General features: G+C 50.3%; 1 protein-coding gene across 1 annotated transcript in view; it reads right to left on the bottom strand.

Moving 5' to 3' along the window:
- The window catches only part of ERVK3-1 (endogenous retrovirus group K3 member 1), a 52,180-nt gene extending 49,663 nt beyond the window's left edge, over positions 1–2,517 (bottom strand). The window contains exon 1 of the mRNA XM_069487233.1: positions 2,470–2,517. The gene's annotated coding sequence lies outside the window, so the exon portion shown is untranslated. The remainder of the gene's footprint in view (positions 1–2,469) is intronic.
- Positions 2,518–14,032: the final 11,515 nt, after the last annotated feature.

The following is a 14,032-nucleotide window of genomic DNA, read 5'->3' as shown; positions in this document are numbered from 1 at the left end:
CTTATCCAAAAAGAATGCCAGGCACTTTTTATTTAACATATCACAGACTGCTTACATTGTTCTTTATCATCACTATTAGATTTCTTGTCAACACCAGACTGATAGTGGTAAATTGTCAAGAAATACACATTTCTTCCTCCAAGAAATACACGTTTAAAGAAAAACTATCACAACTCTCTACCACTAAAATTTGAGGGATTCCTTCCCTTTTTCCTAGGAACAACAATCATAAAAAGCTAATAGCCAGTAAGTCTAAAATCTAAAACTTCTATTTGAATGTATACATTATTTTCAACAATGTATAAACTACTATAAGCATTGACAAGTCAAAAGGGTCCACCAAAATTCAAAAGCTAACTGCAAAAAGTTAGTAATCTACATTATTTTGTAAAGATCAAGATTGGCTTTGGAGTACATTAACTCAGACTTCTGAAGAGGCCAAATATTGTTTTTAAACATATGTAAATAAGATAAAAATAGGCAATGCAACCTTAGAATAAATGCAATACTAAAAATTTCATCTTCTTTTTAATAAGCACTTTTATCAGTTGTAAAACTATGGTAAAGTCCATATATGGAACCACAAATTATTATTAATAATCCTTCCAATTTCAGCACTATCAAGCTAATACTGTATTTGTTTGTAAATAGTAAAGAAAAGGACAAAATAAATTCCTGAAATGGTGCTTTACTTAAAAACGTTTCTTATGGAAAAGGAATCCAATGTTTATCATCAGTGATTTTTAAAAATAGAAAATATTGTTGTTGCAAAGATTATTTACAGAACATAGAACCAGAAGTCCATGACCTTTCAATAAATACACTGTACTAAAGAGTACAAGAGAGTACAAGAGTACTAAGAGAGAGATAATAAAAACACCAGTCTGTTAAATCTCTTCCTCCCTTCTTTTTAAAATGTAGATTTTATTAAACTGAAAATATGAAAGTGTAAGCCAATAATCTTAGCCCTCTTAAGTTACTTATTATCCTTTCAATAGACTGTTATGATTTTACAGTTCCTGCAGTTCACCTGCCACCTTTCCCAACTTAAAGCAGGCACTAGGGGTTTAAGACAGTCTCCACTTGCAACATCAATTATAAGAAAGAACTTTATGCTCGTTTTAAAAAAGGATTATTGTGAGTTTTGTTCGTCCCCAGAAACACCACTCAACACAGATCCCAACACATAATAGATGTTTAATGAATATCTGTTGAGTAAATGGTTATGTTGAATTGTATTAGTGCAACACTAGTTTTTTTTTTTCCTCCTTCAATTTACAGTTCTCCCTTTTTGGAAAAGAAACTCAAGACCACAGCAGTCCCTCAAAAGCACATAAACAACTTTATTCACAATGAAAAATAAAGCTGGGTCTCAAAATACAATCCCAGCGCCTCTTTATGTTCTCCATTATTTTTAAAGAAAATGAGAAATAAAGCCTGCTTTTAAGAAATAGATAATGTATACCAACTTTTCTCAAAATAAAAAATTCACCTTTCAAACTTACTTTCTATGTTAGTAGTACTGAGAGTAACAACTGATTGTTCCAAAGTAGGCACAGATTGGGTAAAAATCCAAAACAAGCATATAAACAAAACTACATGTTTTTTGCCAACGTTTTTTCCTTAATCTTAGTCAAAAGGGTATGTGCCTAAATTTTACTAGATGTGAGACCAGCTTTGTCTGATGTTTCCAGATTCATTCGTTCAACAAATATTTTAATGAGCATCTACTGTATTCCAAGCCCTTTAACGTTTGCGTTTGCAAACTGCACACCACCACCGAATTCCTCTACGAAGCCTTATCATTTAAAAGAATGGCAAGGTAATAAGGAATCTCAACACCGTTTCTTGCACGCATGAAGTCAGTGGATTGGGGCGCTTTTTCAGCCGTCAAAGCGACATCAGCGAGCCGCTACCGACCACACCCGGGACCAAAATCCCAACCAGCAGCCACAGCCGGTGAAACCACCTGTGAGAGTCGCCCGCGCTCCTCCTCCGAGGAGGCAGCCGGGACTTCCGCTCCGAGCCCAGCGAGCTCCGCTGCGGGACCGCGGGCGGGACGCGCCGGGCGCCTCGGGCGACAGTCCGGCTCCGGAGCCCGGGTCCCCGCCCCGCCAACCCTCACCTGGAGACCCCGGGCCATCCCCGCCCGCCCCCCGCGCCACCCTGGCGACCCCCAGACCCGCCAAGTGGGGGGAGGGGTCTGCGTTTCCGCTTTACCGCGGCGGGCGGTGGGCGCCTCGGTCGCCGCCTGCCTGAATTCCGAGCTGAGCCCGGGTCCCTTCCTCAGAGGGAAGGGACGAAGCCCAAAGGGCGGGTCCCCGGGGAAGACACCTCGCCCGAAGCTGGAGACGGAGCCGCACGCGCAGCCCGCGCTCATCGCGGAGCCCTCGGGGACCGGGGTTCGGGGCCTCAGGCCGCCGACCAAGGGCCCGATAGGGCGAGGCGCGGGGCCGGCGCTGCACTCACCGTCGCCTTTGTCGCGGCCGCCCGCTCCCGCAGCGCCGCTCTCGGGCCGGCTCCCGGCTCCCTCCGCCCCGCCCAGACTCGTGCGGCGTCCCGCGCTCCAGTGCTGCGGGGGGCGGGGCTTCATCGCGCAACCGCCGCGGCCGCCACACTGGCCCCGCCCCCAGGCCCGCCCCAGCGAGGCCCCGCCCCAGCCAGGCCCCGCCCCAGCCAGGCCCCGCCTCGGGATGGGCCGGCCGGCGGGCGGCGCCACCCCCACCTTGGAGCCGCGCAGGCTGGGCGGCCGCTGCTGTGGGGAACCGACCGCCCACAGCAGGGGGTGGAGCCTGCGCGGGAAAGCGCGCGCGGAAGATGGCCACGGAGCCTGCGCGGGAGCGCGCGGGAGCCTCTTCCCAGCCCGGCCCGCAGGCGGCTGCGGCTCGCGCCCGCCCGGCCCGGAGGGGCGGCGTCTGCGCGCGGTGTGGGCCGCGACCGCGCCCTGAGGAGGAAGCGGGGTGCCGAGCTGGCGGGGGGCGAGGTGTCTGTCGGTCGCAGTTGAGACCTCGAGGTCCTGAAACCCTCCGACCACTGTTTTTTTCAATGTCACAGTCAGAATCGTTTTGTCATTCACTGGCTTCAGGCCCGGCACATCCAGCTGGCATTTGCAATGGGAAAACTGTTCGTGCCCCAGACCTCTGTGACTCCTCCCCCGGATCGCATATGTCCCAGAAGTCGGGACACGTGACAGTGTCCCAGTCTAGCGGCCAGTACTCCACCAAAGGACCCGCAAAACTCTGCCTGTGGTCAAAGGACAGAGAGAGCCAGGTGCCGATGTCAGGGCATCCTTCCAGCTGCTCAGGCCACAGACTTTGGCGTCATCCTTGGTCCCTCTCACACTCTCATTTTCACTTCCAATCTGCCAAGAAAGCTCGTTGGTTCCACTTCCAAAATACATCAGACTAGTTCTCACCTGCGTTACTTCCAGCATCTCAATGATACCTCAGTGACCTACTAAACCGCAGGGCCTCCCTGCCCATCATCTACTCCGTTTACTGTCAAAACAGCCGGAATATCCTCTCACAAGGAAATGTCACTTAGCGTTGATACTTAGCCTGAGCCAGGTATTTAAAATTGCAACCGCCAGACACCAATTCTCGATCCTTCCTACTTCATTCTTTTTCTTTTCTTCCCATGACACTTACACACCTGGTAGCAATCTCTATGGTCAGCTTTCCGGATCTATGGTTAGGCATTCACAGATTCAACTAACCGCAGGTCAAAAATATTCAGGAAAAAAAATTAAATAACACAAGAAATACAGTATAACAACTATTTATATAGCATTTACATTGTATTTGGTATTGTAAGTAATGTAGAGATCATTTGAAGTATACAGGAGGATATATATAAGTTATACGCAAATATTATGCCATTTTATATTAGGGACTTGAGCATCCACAGATTTTGGTATTGATGGGGATCCTGGAACCAATCCCCTAAAGATACTGAGGTATGACTGTATTTATTTTACATGTTTGTCTTTTAGTGTCTCTCTGGTCTTCGCCGGTAGAAGCTGGGATTTTTGTCTGTTTTGTTCAACTGATGTATCCCAAGTCCCTAGAATAAATGAAAAAATTTTAAATTCCCTGAGATAATAAAAAGTGTAAAGCAACAAAAAATGACCCGTTTTGTATTTTAAATTTCCTCTTGGTTTCAATTTCTATCAGTTAATTGGGTCAATATTATATTCATAACACTCTCTTTACATATTTAATGTAGCCTTTAAGATTTAAAATAAAACAATTTAAAGCCACAGATTATACAGTACAGTTTGGATTTTTTTTGTTTGTTTCTTTCTTTGAGACAGGGTCTTGCTCTGTCACCTGGGCTAGAGTGCAGTGGCGTCATAATAGCTCTCTGCAACCTCCAACTCCTGGGCTCCAGGGATCCTCCTGCCTCAGCCTCCTGAGTAGCTGGGACTACAGGCACACGCCACCACACCTGGCTAATTTTTCTTTCTAGTTTTTGTCGAGACTGGGTCTCACTCTTGCTCAGGTTGGTCTCGAACTCCTGACCTCAAGCGATCCTCCTGCCTCGGCCTCCTAGAGTGCTAAGATTACAGGCATGAGCCACCATACCATGCCCCGGCCACGCCCCCTCCCCCTCCCTGTCCGCCCCCCCCCCCCGCCAGCCCCGCGCTGCGGCTCCGCTCCTCCCCCCGCGGCCACACGGGGGCGGGGGCGCAGCGGGACAGCGAGCAAGGGCGGGGCAGGGCGGGGCGGAAGGACCGGGATGGGGAGAGGACGGGGAGGGGCGGGGAAGGGGGCGCCGGGGAGGCGGGGGTCTGGCTGTGTTAAGGGGCAGTTTTCCCCTAAACTGATCTACAGACTAACCAGGATCCTTACTGAACCCTGGCAGCGCCTTTTTTTAGTGGAAATGACAAGCTGACCCTAACATGTGTATGGAAATTCAGAGCATCTAGACAATATGCCAGCCAAAACAATTTTGAAAAAGAACAAAATTGAAGAACTTACACAACCAGACATCCAATTTTACTGCAAAGCTATGGCAATAACGACAGTGTGATGCTGACACAAAGATGGACCTACAGACAAGTGGAACAGAATAGAGGTCCAGACTTAAACCTTTCATTTATGGTCGATCAATTTTAAACAAGGATATCAAGATAATTGGATGGGGAGAAATGACAGCTTCAACAAATGGGACTGTCTAAAAAGGTCTGTTTGTATATCGTCCATAGTACCAAATTGGCTTATAAATAAATGAGTATTCGTAAATTATGCAAATAAGCCCAGATGCTATTCAAATGCACTGGACTTAGTAATCTTTTGGCAGATGAGACTGGTCTAATATTGGTTTGATGGGAATGGCCAGGTCTTCAGCTAAATATGCATATATTTAACTTTAAGTTTCTTACTTTTATGATGCTTTCTTGGCATGAAAATTTTGCCTGGGATGATGGCTATATTTGTCTGTCTCATGAAATTTTCCAGGCATAATTGTTAAGAATGAATAAATTGGGTAGATGTGGCTAGGAAAAAAGTTTGTAAATAAATTTTTGATGATGGTTATATTTTGTAACATGTTTCCTTGGGGAGGTTTCTCAAATATTTTAAGTAAATATACCCTTAGAGTTTTACTAAGTGAAGTTAAATGATGAATATTCATTGAATATATAGATATTATCCAAATAAGATAATTCTAAAACAGTAATTGAACATTAATTGAATAAGAATTTAGACTCATATACTTTTGACTTCTTATTTCAAAGAAACAAAAGTTATCTGAGTCTGTTAGTGACCTCTGACTCTGTTTAGTGAAGTACCTCAAACCTTTTAACATCTTTGGCAGGTTTTCCTGGGATCAAAATCCTAAATTAAATCTTTTTGACCTAAAATTAACTTTGGGATTTTCAAGTTGGACCCCAGGAGAGCATCAAAGAATGTATATCTCTTCTTGTGGAGGTATTAAACTATTAGGCTAATTTGGTAAATCATATAGGAAGCATTGCCAAATAAGAAATGAGGCCGGGCGTGGTGGCTCACGGCTGTAATCCTAGCACTCTGGGAGGCCGAGGTGGGCGGATAGTTTGAGCTCAGGAGTTCGAGACCAGCCTGAGCAAGAGCGAGACCCCATCTCTACTAAAAATAGAAAGAAATTATATGGACAGCTAAAAATATATATAGAAAAAATTAGCCGGGCATGGTGGTGCATGCCTGTAGTCCCAGCTACTCGGGAGGCTGAGACAGAAGGATCGCTTGAGCTCAGGAGTTTGAGGTTGCTGTGAGCTAGGCTGATGCCACGGCACTCACTCTAGCCTGGGCAACAGAGTGAGACTCTGTCTCAAAAAAAAAAAAAAAAAAAAAAAAAAAAAAGAAATGATATTTAACTTGGTCATATTTGTGCAAATGTGTTATTAAAATGTATTCCAAAAATATGTGATTCTGAAAATTCTAATGTGTTGTGTTATCTGCTATCAGTCATTATGATTACTATGTTAAACTGTTATATGCCACAGAAATACCTAAATTTTCTTGCCAATTGTAAACTCTCATCAGACTTTTGACCATGGCTGTTCTGGGTTTCCACAGTTATTATTTTAAATTCTTTGATGGAAGCATTTTCAATCAGCTATAGTCCAAAATTGTTAATCAAGATTGAGAAAAACAATCTTGATTACATGAAACTAAGTAATTGATAACAATACTGCTTTTATGCCTTTATTTAAAATGTTGGTTCTTTACCTAAATGTTTTTCAGAGTCAAGGAAATTTTCTTTCATAAGCTCTGTATACGAAATTTGCAACAATTTCGTAAAGTATCCTATTGTGAACAAAGATGAAAGCATTTGCTTTTTCTCCCTACTCGATTCCTTCAAAATTCCGGAAGTATTTGTGAATATCATTATCTTTATTTATATAAGTTCAATAAAAATATGCTGTCTCTTTACAAGCAGGATGCAATTGGAAACACTGGCCATATTGCCAAGGATTTGACTGAAGTGTCATATTTAAGAATATGCATAAAATGCCAGTGTTCCCAGCCTTACAGAGAATGAGTAAAAATTTGTCACTTCCTGGCAGTGACAGACCTTAAGACTATAAGTAAAGAGAACTATAAGTAAAGAGACTATAAGTCCGAGAACCTTAAGACCATAAGTAAAACCTAAAGCCTGCCTTGGTTTGGCTTCCTCCTCTCAAGAAGTTCTAAAATCTGAGATTCCTATATGATCAACGTGGACAGAGAAAATCATGCTTCTAAGGAAAACGAAAGCACACCTGCTAGTAGATTGAAGCCCTGTGCACTGAGTTCAAGTCCTTGTTATGTACCTGTGGCCTGGAATGGATCCTAAATCCCCCAATTTCCTCCAGTATTTGGCTACAACTAAATCCTGCTAAAGTCCCCGGGACCTCTCCCAGCAGCAAAGCAGGGATACTCCAGGGCCATTCATGGAACACAACCCCTATCATGATTAACCAACTAACAGAATTAAATATTAAGATTGGAGAGGAGTTAGACATGAAGACTGGAGGTGTGGGTGACACTGGGCCTACGCTGTCTACCCTTAGCCCTGGCACACTGTCTCTGTGCCCTCCCTGGGGTTCTGAATTCATCCAGATGGTTGCAGTGGCCAACGAATCTATGACAGTTCCTAAATCTCTACCTATCCTCCAACTAGGACCCCTCGTGACAGCCGTGGCCTTTTGCTTGTCCTGTCAGCCCCCATACATCTCCTGGACAGGGACTTCTTAAAAACCTACCAGGCCCATCCGTCCTTCTCCCAACTAGGGGAAATAACGCTTGAGTTATTTTCACCAGGAGACTTTGCCACACAACGGCTTTTACCCAAATTCCCATCCATTCAGTTAGCCTCGCCACCACTACCCACCCTGCTCCGTAAGAGCCACGTGGGAGTCTGGGCACAATCCAACACCGAGGAAAACCCTCAAGTTGTGAAGATGACAGTTGTGTACACTCCCGAGGACGCGATTCACCCCAGGAGTCGACCCCAGTGAAGGAGCGAGATGGGGAAGGTTTCTGCGGTCCTGCGTTGGACGAGGTTCTGCTTGGGATGACCGTGTGGTCAGAAACCTTTCCCATGCCGTGAACAGAGCTGCCGAAGCCACAGGGGCGCAGCGGGGTCCCCAGACGCCCTCGCGGGTCGTCGCAGCCCGGCCCCTGCGTGCGTTAGACCAGCCCCGCCGCCAGGTGGCGTCGCTGCCGCTGCCCACACTCCCGCCGCACCTGGGTCGCGTGACAAACCTAAGATCTTGTGGCGGCGACGCTCTGACAGACGCGTCTTCAGAAAGCCCCCGGCCGGGCCCGACGCACTGGACTCAATTTCCCGCTCTCAGCTGTTCCCAGGTCTCGTCTACGCCCCACCCCTTGGGCCCTAATGAGCCTCCTCGCATCCGGGCTGGGCTCGGCGTCCTCCCCACCCTGCCTCAGCCATTCTCACAGGCCTCTGCGGGAGGGTCCGGACCGCGCCGGCCAACTCTCCGCAGCCGGACCCGCAGCCGACGCGACCCAGAACCGATCCGTATTTCACAGGCGCTTGGGCGTTTCCCAGGCACAGGGCTGGTGGCGCTGCCCGGCCCCTCCACTGCCGCTGGGGTCCCGCGTGGACTAGGGGGACCAGGCCGGCTGCAGCCGCTGCCCCGGATGGGTCCGGCTCAGAGTCAGAATGAGGACAAATGTGTACCTGAAAGCCCATCCTTCAAGAGGGACCCGAGCAGCCGCAGGGACTGATTTTAACATGGAGCCCAGAGGTCATTTGCTGACTGGAGGCCACGCCCACACCACGCTGGAGTAACCCAGAAACCTGCACCTCGGATCAGCTTTAGCACTTCTGGAACTCAGCTGCACTGACCAATCAGACTCAGCTGCATTGACCAAACAGGATTCAGCCACGTTGACCAATCAGGACTCAGCTACACTGACCAATCAGATTCAGCCACACTGACTAATCAGGATTCAGCCACATTGACCAATCAGGATTCAGCCACAATGACCACTGAGACGCAGCCACACTGACAAATCAGACTCAGCCAAATCGACCAATCAGGACTCAGCCAAAAGGTCCAATCAGACTCAGCCACATTGACCAATCAGGCCTCAACCTCACCGACCAATCAGACTCAACCGCAATGAGCAATAAGACACAGCCACGTTGACCAATCAGGACTCAGCCACACTGACCAATCAGATTCAGCCACACTGACTAATTAGGACTCAGCCACACTGACCAATCAGACTGAGCCACATTGACCAATCAGGACTCAGTCCACTGACCAATTCAGTCAAATTGACCAATCAGGATTCAGCCTCAGTGACCAAACAGACGCAGCCACACTGATGAATCAGACTCAGCCAAATTGACCAATCAGGAATCAGCCAAGTTGTCCAATCAGACGCAGCCACACTGACCAAACAGGACTCAGTCGCATTAAACATCAGACTAGTGACGTTGACCTATCAGAACTCAGCAGCACTGACCAATCAGATTCAGCCACACTGACTAATGAGGACTCAGCCACACTGACCAATCAGATTCAGCCAAACTGACTAATCAGGACTCAGCCACACTGACCAATCAGATTGAGCCACATTGACCAATCAGGACTCAGCCGCACTGACCAATCAGACGCAGCCACACTTAGGAAGCAGGCTCAGCAAAATTGACCAATCACGACTCAGTCAAATTGTCCAATAGGACCCAGCTACACTGACCAATGAAGAATCAGCCGCACAGACCGATCAGATTCAGCCGCACTGACCAATCAGATTCAGCCACACTGACTAGTGAGGACTCAGCCACACTAACTAATCCGACTCAGCTACACGTACCAATGAGGAATGAGCTGCACTGACCAATCAGATTCTGCCACACGGACCAATCAGGTCTCAGCCTCACTGACCATTCAGAATCTGACAAATTTACCAATCAGATTCAGCCACGTAGACCAATCAGGACTCAGCAGCACTGACCAATCAGATTCCGCCACAGTGACTAGTCAGGACTCAGCCACACTGACAAATCAGACGTAGGCACACTTTTGAAGCAGACTCAGCCAAATTAACCAGTCAGAATTCAGCCAAATGCCCAGCCCAATCATACTCAGCCGCACTGACTAAGAACTCAGCCACATACCCCATCACATTCAGCCACACTGACCAATCAGGACTCAGTCTCACTGACCAATCAGACTGAGCTGCATCGAGCAATCAGCCTCATCCACGTTGGCCAATCAGGATTCAGCAGCACTGACCAATCAGTTTCAGCCACACTGACTAGTTAGGACTCAGCCACACTGACCAATCAGATTCAGCCACATTAACCAATTAGCACTCAGCCACACTGACCAATCAGACGCAGCCACACTGACGAAGCAGACTCAGCAAATTGACCAATCAGAACTCAGCCAAATTGTCCAATCAGACTCACTCACACTGACCAATCAGGACTAAGCCTTACTGTCCAATGAGACTCAGCCACGTTGACCAATCAGGACTCAGCAGCACTGACCAATCAGATTCAGCTACACTGACTTATCAGGATTCAGCCACACTGACCAATCATACTGAGCCACGTTGACCAATTAGGACTCAGCCGCACTGACCAATCAGACGCAGCCACACTGACGAAGCAGACTCAGCCAAATTGACCAATCAGGACTCATCTAGCTTGTCCAATCCGACTCAGCCACACTGACCAATGAGGAATCAGCTGCACTGACCAATCACATTCAGCTACACTGACCAATCTCCACGTAGCCTCACTGACCAATCAGACTCAGCCTCATTGAGCAATCAGACTCATGCTTGTTGACCAATCAGGACTCAGCCGCACTGACCAATCAGATTCAGGCACTCTGACGAATCAGACTCAGCCTTATCGAGCAATCATACTCAGCCACGTTGACCAATCAGGACTCAGCTGCACTGAGGAATCAGATTCAGCCACACTGACTAGTCAGGACTGAGCCAGACTGACCAATCAGATTCAGCCACACTGACTAATCAGACTCAGCGGCATTGAGCAATCAGACTCAGTCACATTGACCTATCAGGACTCAGCCGCGCTGACCAATCAGATTCAGCCACACTGACTAGTCAGAACTGAGCTACACTGACCAATCAGATCAGCTTCATTGGTCAATCAGACTCAGCCACGTTGACCAATCAGGACTCAGCAGCACTGACCAATCAGACGCAGCCACATTGATGGAGCAGACTCAGCCAAGTTGACCAATCAGGACTAAGCCAAATTGTCCAATCAGACTCAGCCTCACTGACCAATCAAACTCATCTGCACTGGCCAATCAGGACTCAGCCTCACTGTCCAACCCGACTCAGCTCATTTACCAATGAGGACTCAGCCACATTAACCAATCAGACTCAGCTGCATTGAGCAATTAGAAGTAAGCCACAGTGACCAATCAGACTCAGCTGCATTGAGCAATTAGAAGTAAGCCACAGTGACCAATCAGACTCAGCTGCATTGAACAATCAGACTCAGCTGCATTGAGCAATTAGAAGTAAGCCACAGTGACCAATCAGACTCATTTGTATTGACCAATCAGGACTCAGCTGCACTGATCAATCAGACCAAGCAGTGAATCCCTCATTTGTATAATGAACCTGACTGGAGCCTGGGAGGGAACTTCCACTGTGTGACCTGAGCCTTCCCTGTGCTCTCTGGAAGGGCCACCCTATCACACGGAAGGCGGGGTCTCTGGAATGAGTCTCTTTCCTCCAGATTCCTTTTCAGAGAACTTCTGTTCCTGCCATGCACCAGACCTTCCCCAGCTGTCCACACCCTCGGGCCCACCCAGCCCCGCCCTGCACCCTCCCCAGACCTCCCGCTCAGGCTGCAGCTCATTCTTGCCCGGGCCTCATGGGAGCTACTGGAGCCCCGAGGGCACGGACCTCGCCCGCTCGGCAGTGGGCTGCATGGTCGCCCTGCCCGGCAGAGGCTGCCCAGCTCCCGCGCATCAAAGGGCCCATCCTCTGGGCACTTGGGACACTGGGGAGCCACCGCACCCCGGCTGAGAATCCTTGCTCAAGGCCAGGGACCCTGAGTTCCCACTGCGACCGCTACTGGTGGCCTTTTGCGATCTAGCTTGAAAGCTGCCAGCTGTGCCAGCTTTCTCTGCCACGTGGCGCCCTGCCTGCAACCCGCACAGCTCCCCACTGCCTCCTCCCGGTGTCCTTGGCTGGACTTTGGAACGTCCCAGGGGCCACTTCCCCTTGCTCCCCAACACCTCTGCTGCTTCCCGCCAGGACCCTGCTTGGCCAGGCCAGCGCTCTAGCATAGGTAGCTTCCTCTCCAGGGGCCTGGGCATATTGAGGCAGGCAGGCGTCAGGCCAGCTCGCAGCCCCGGGCACGTGGGGGGCTGTTGGCCTGCTGTGAGCCTACTGCATGTACTCAGCGCCTTCCGATGTCGAGGGTCAGCCGTCTGCCCTGCGGCCAGCCAATTCCCACTAAGTCCCTGCCTGCCAGGGTCAGAGGCCCCCACGTGTGTTTCAAGCATCTCCTGATTTTGGCTTTTGTGTCCCTGGTGGATTTTGAGGTGCTTCGCAAGGTGCTCACAAGTGCTCACAAGCAGGAGCTTTGATTGCTGCCATATTGCCTCAGCCCCCCGACCCCCAGCAGCTGGCCACTCCAAACAAAATGATGGGGCACGTTGGGGAGGCCCAGGAACACAGGCAGGGCTGGGACCAGGCAGGCAAGGCGCTGAGCTGCGTGGTTCTGTGCCCAAAACAGGAACCAGGTCGAGAGGCCCCTGTTCTGGCATCCGGCTGCTCAATCCCCACGTGGCTCCAGTGAGAGGGCCCTGTCACTGCCGCTTGAGGACAGAGCCTGCCCTGGGCCAGGTCCCCGGGAGGGGCTCAGCAGGCCCGAGGCTGCGGGCAGCCAAACCCCAGGGCCAGGGGCCAGGTGTGCTGTGGGCCGGGTGGTGTCCGATGGGCTGGTCCTGCCTTGGCTCTGCGGAGGGGGAGGGTGTGAATGGTGCTGCTTCTCCAGGGAGAGGCTGAACAGACGTCCAGGAGTTGCTGAGGCCGAGCATGACTGACCGCCCACTGCCAGCAGCCCCAGGTCACCTGGAATGAAACTCCAAACCCCGGAGCTCCCCAGGTGGGGAGGGGGGTGAACGCTGAGGGAGGAGTCGGACATGCAGGAGGGACAGAGAGGGGCCTGCAGGGCCTGGGGGGTGGGCAGGAGCCCCTTAGCCCCTGCACAGTCCCATACCTGTGGATTGGGCACAGGGAGCTGCCCAGGAGCCCTGTGTCCCCGAGCCTTCTGCACCCCACAGCCACACCCCACCCCACTGCCAAGTCAGCGTCCTGACACCCTCCTGGCCCAAAGCAGTAGCCGAGGGCCTGGTCAGCCAGAGAGGCTTCCAGGAGGGAGAGCTGCCCCCTCCCCACCCCACTGCTGCAGAGGGCGGAGGGGTAGGACAGGTGTGGACACAGGTCCCCCCGCTCCCCTCTCTGGGTTTCCCTGGGAGGCTTGGTCCCACCAGGGCCTGCCCCACACCTGGCTGTGTAGATCCCGCTGGTTCAGGAAGGCCCTGGGACTTTCTACCAGGTTCACATGGTTGGGGAGGACAGTGGGGCTCCGTGACCATCCTTTAGTAAAACTGAGTCAGTTCCATCCACGGAGCTCCAGGGCAGGTGGCACTCCCAAGATGTCATGTGGTGTCGCTGTGCCACCCAGGTGGCCACACCTCCTACTTGACCCCTCCCTCCTCTGCGTGTGTGTCCATCTCTGCCTCTTTGTCTCCCCTGCCCTCTGTCTATCTGTGTCTCTGCCTCTCTCACTCTCTGTCTCTGTCTCTCTCAGGAGGCGCAAGGCCTGCCGCAGAGTCCAGAACCTGACAGGCAGGGAGTGGGGCGGCCCAGCCAGCTCAGGTGTGAGCAGAGGGCAGGGGAATGGGCACCCTCGAGAGCCAGCCTCCTGCGGGGACCTCTGAGCTCCCAGCTGTGCACAGGGACCCTGGGCAGGGAGCTGAGCAGGGCAGTTGGGGACCTGGCCCTCCGGTGAACACCCCCAGCAACTGCTC

Source organism: Eulemur rufifrons, chromosome 14 (assembly GCF_041146395.1).
Source record: "Eulemur rufifrons isolate Redbay chromosome 14, OSU_ERuf_1, whole genome shotgun sequence".
In the NCBI taxonomy this organism is placed as follows: domain Eukaryota; kingdom Metazoa; phylum Chordata; class Mammalia; order Primates; family Lemuridae; genus Eulemur; species Eulemur rufifrons.
This window is presented reverse-complemented; position numbering and strand designations above follow the sequence as displayed.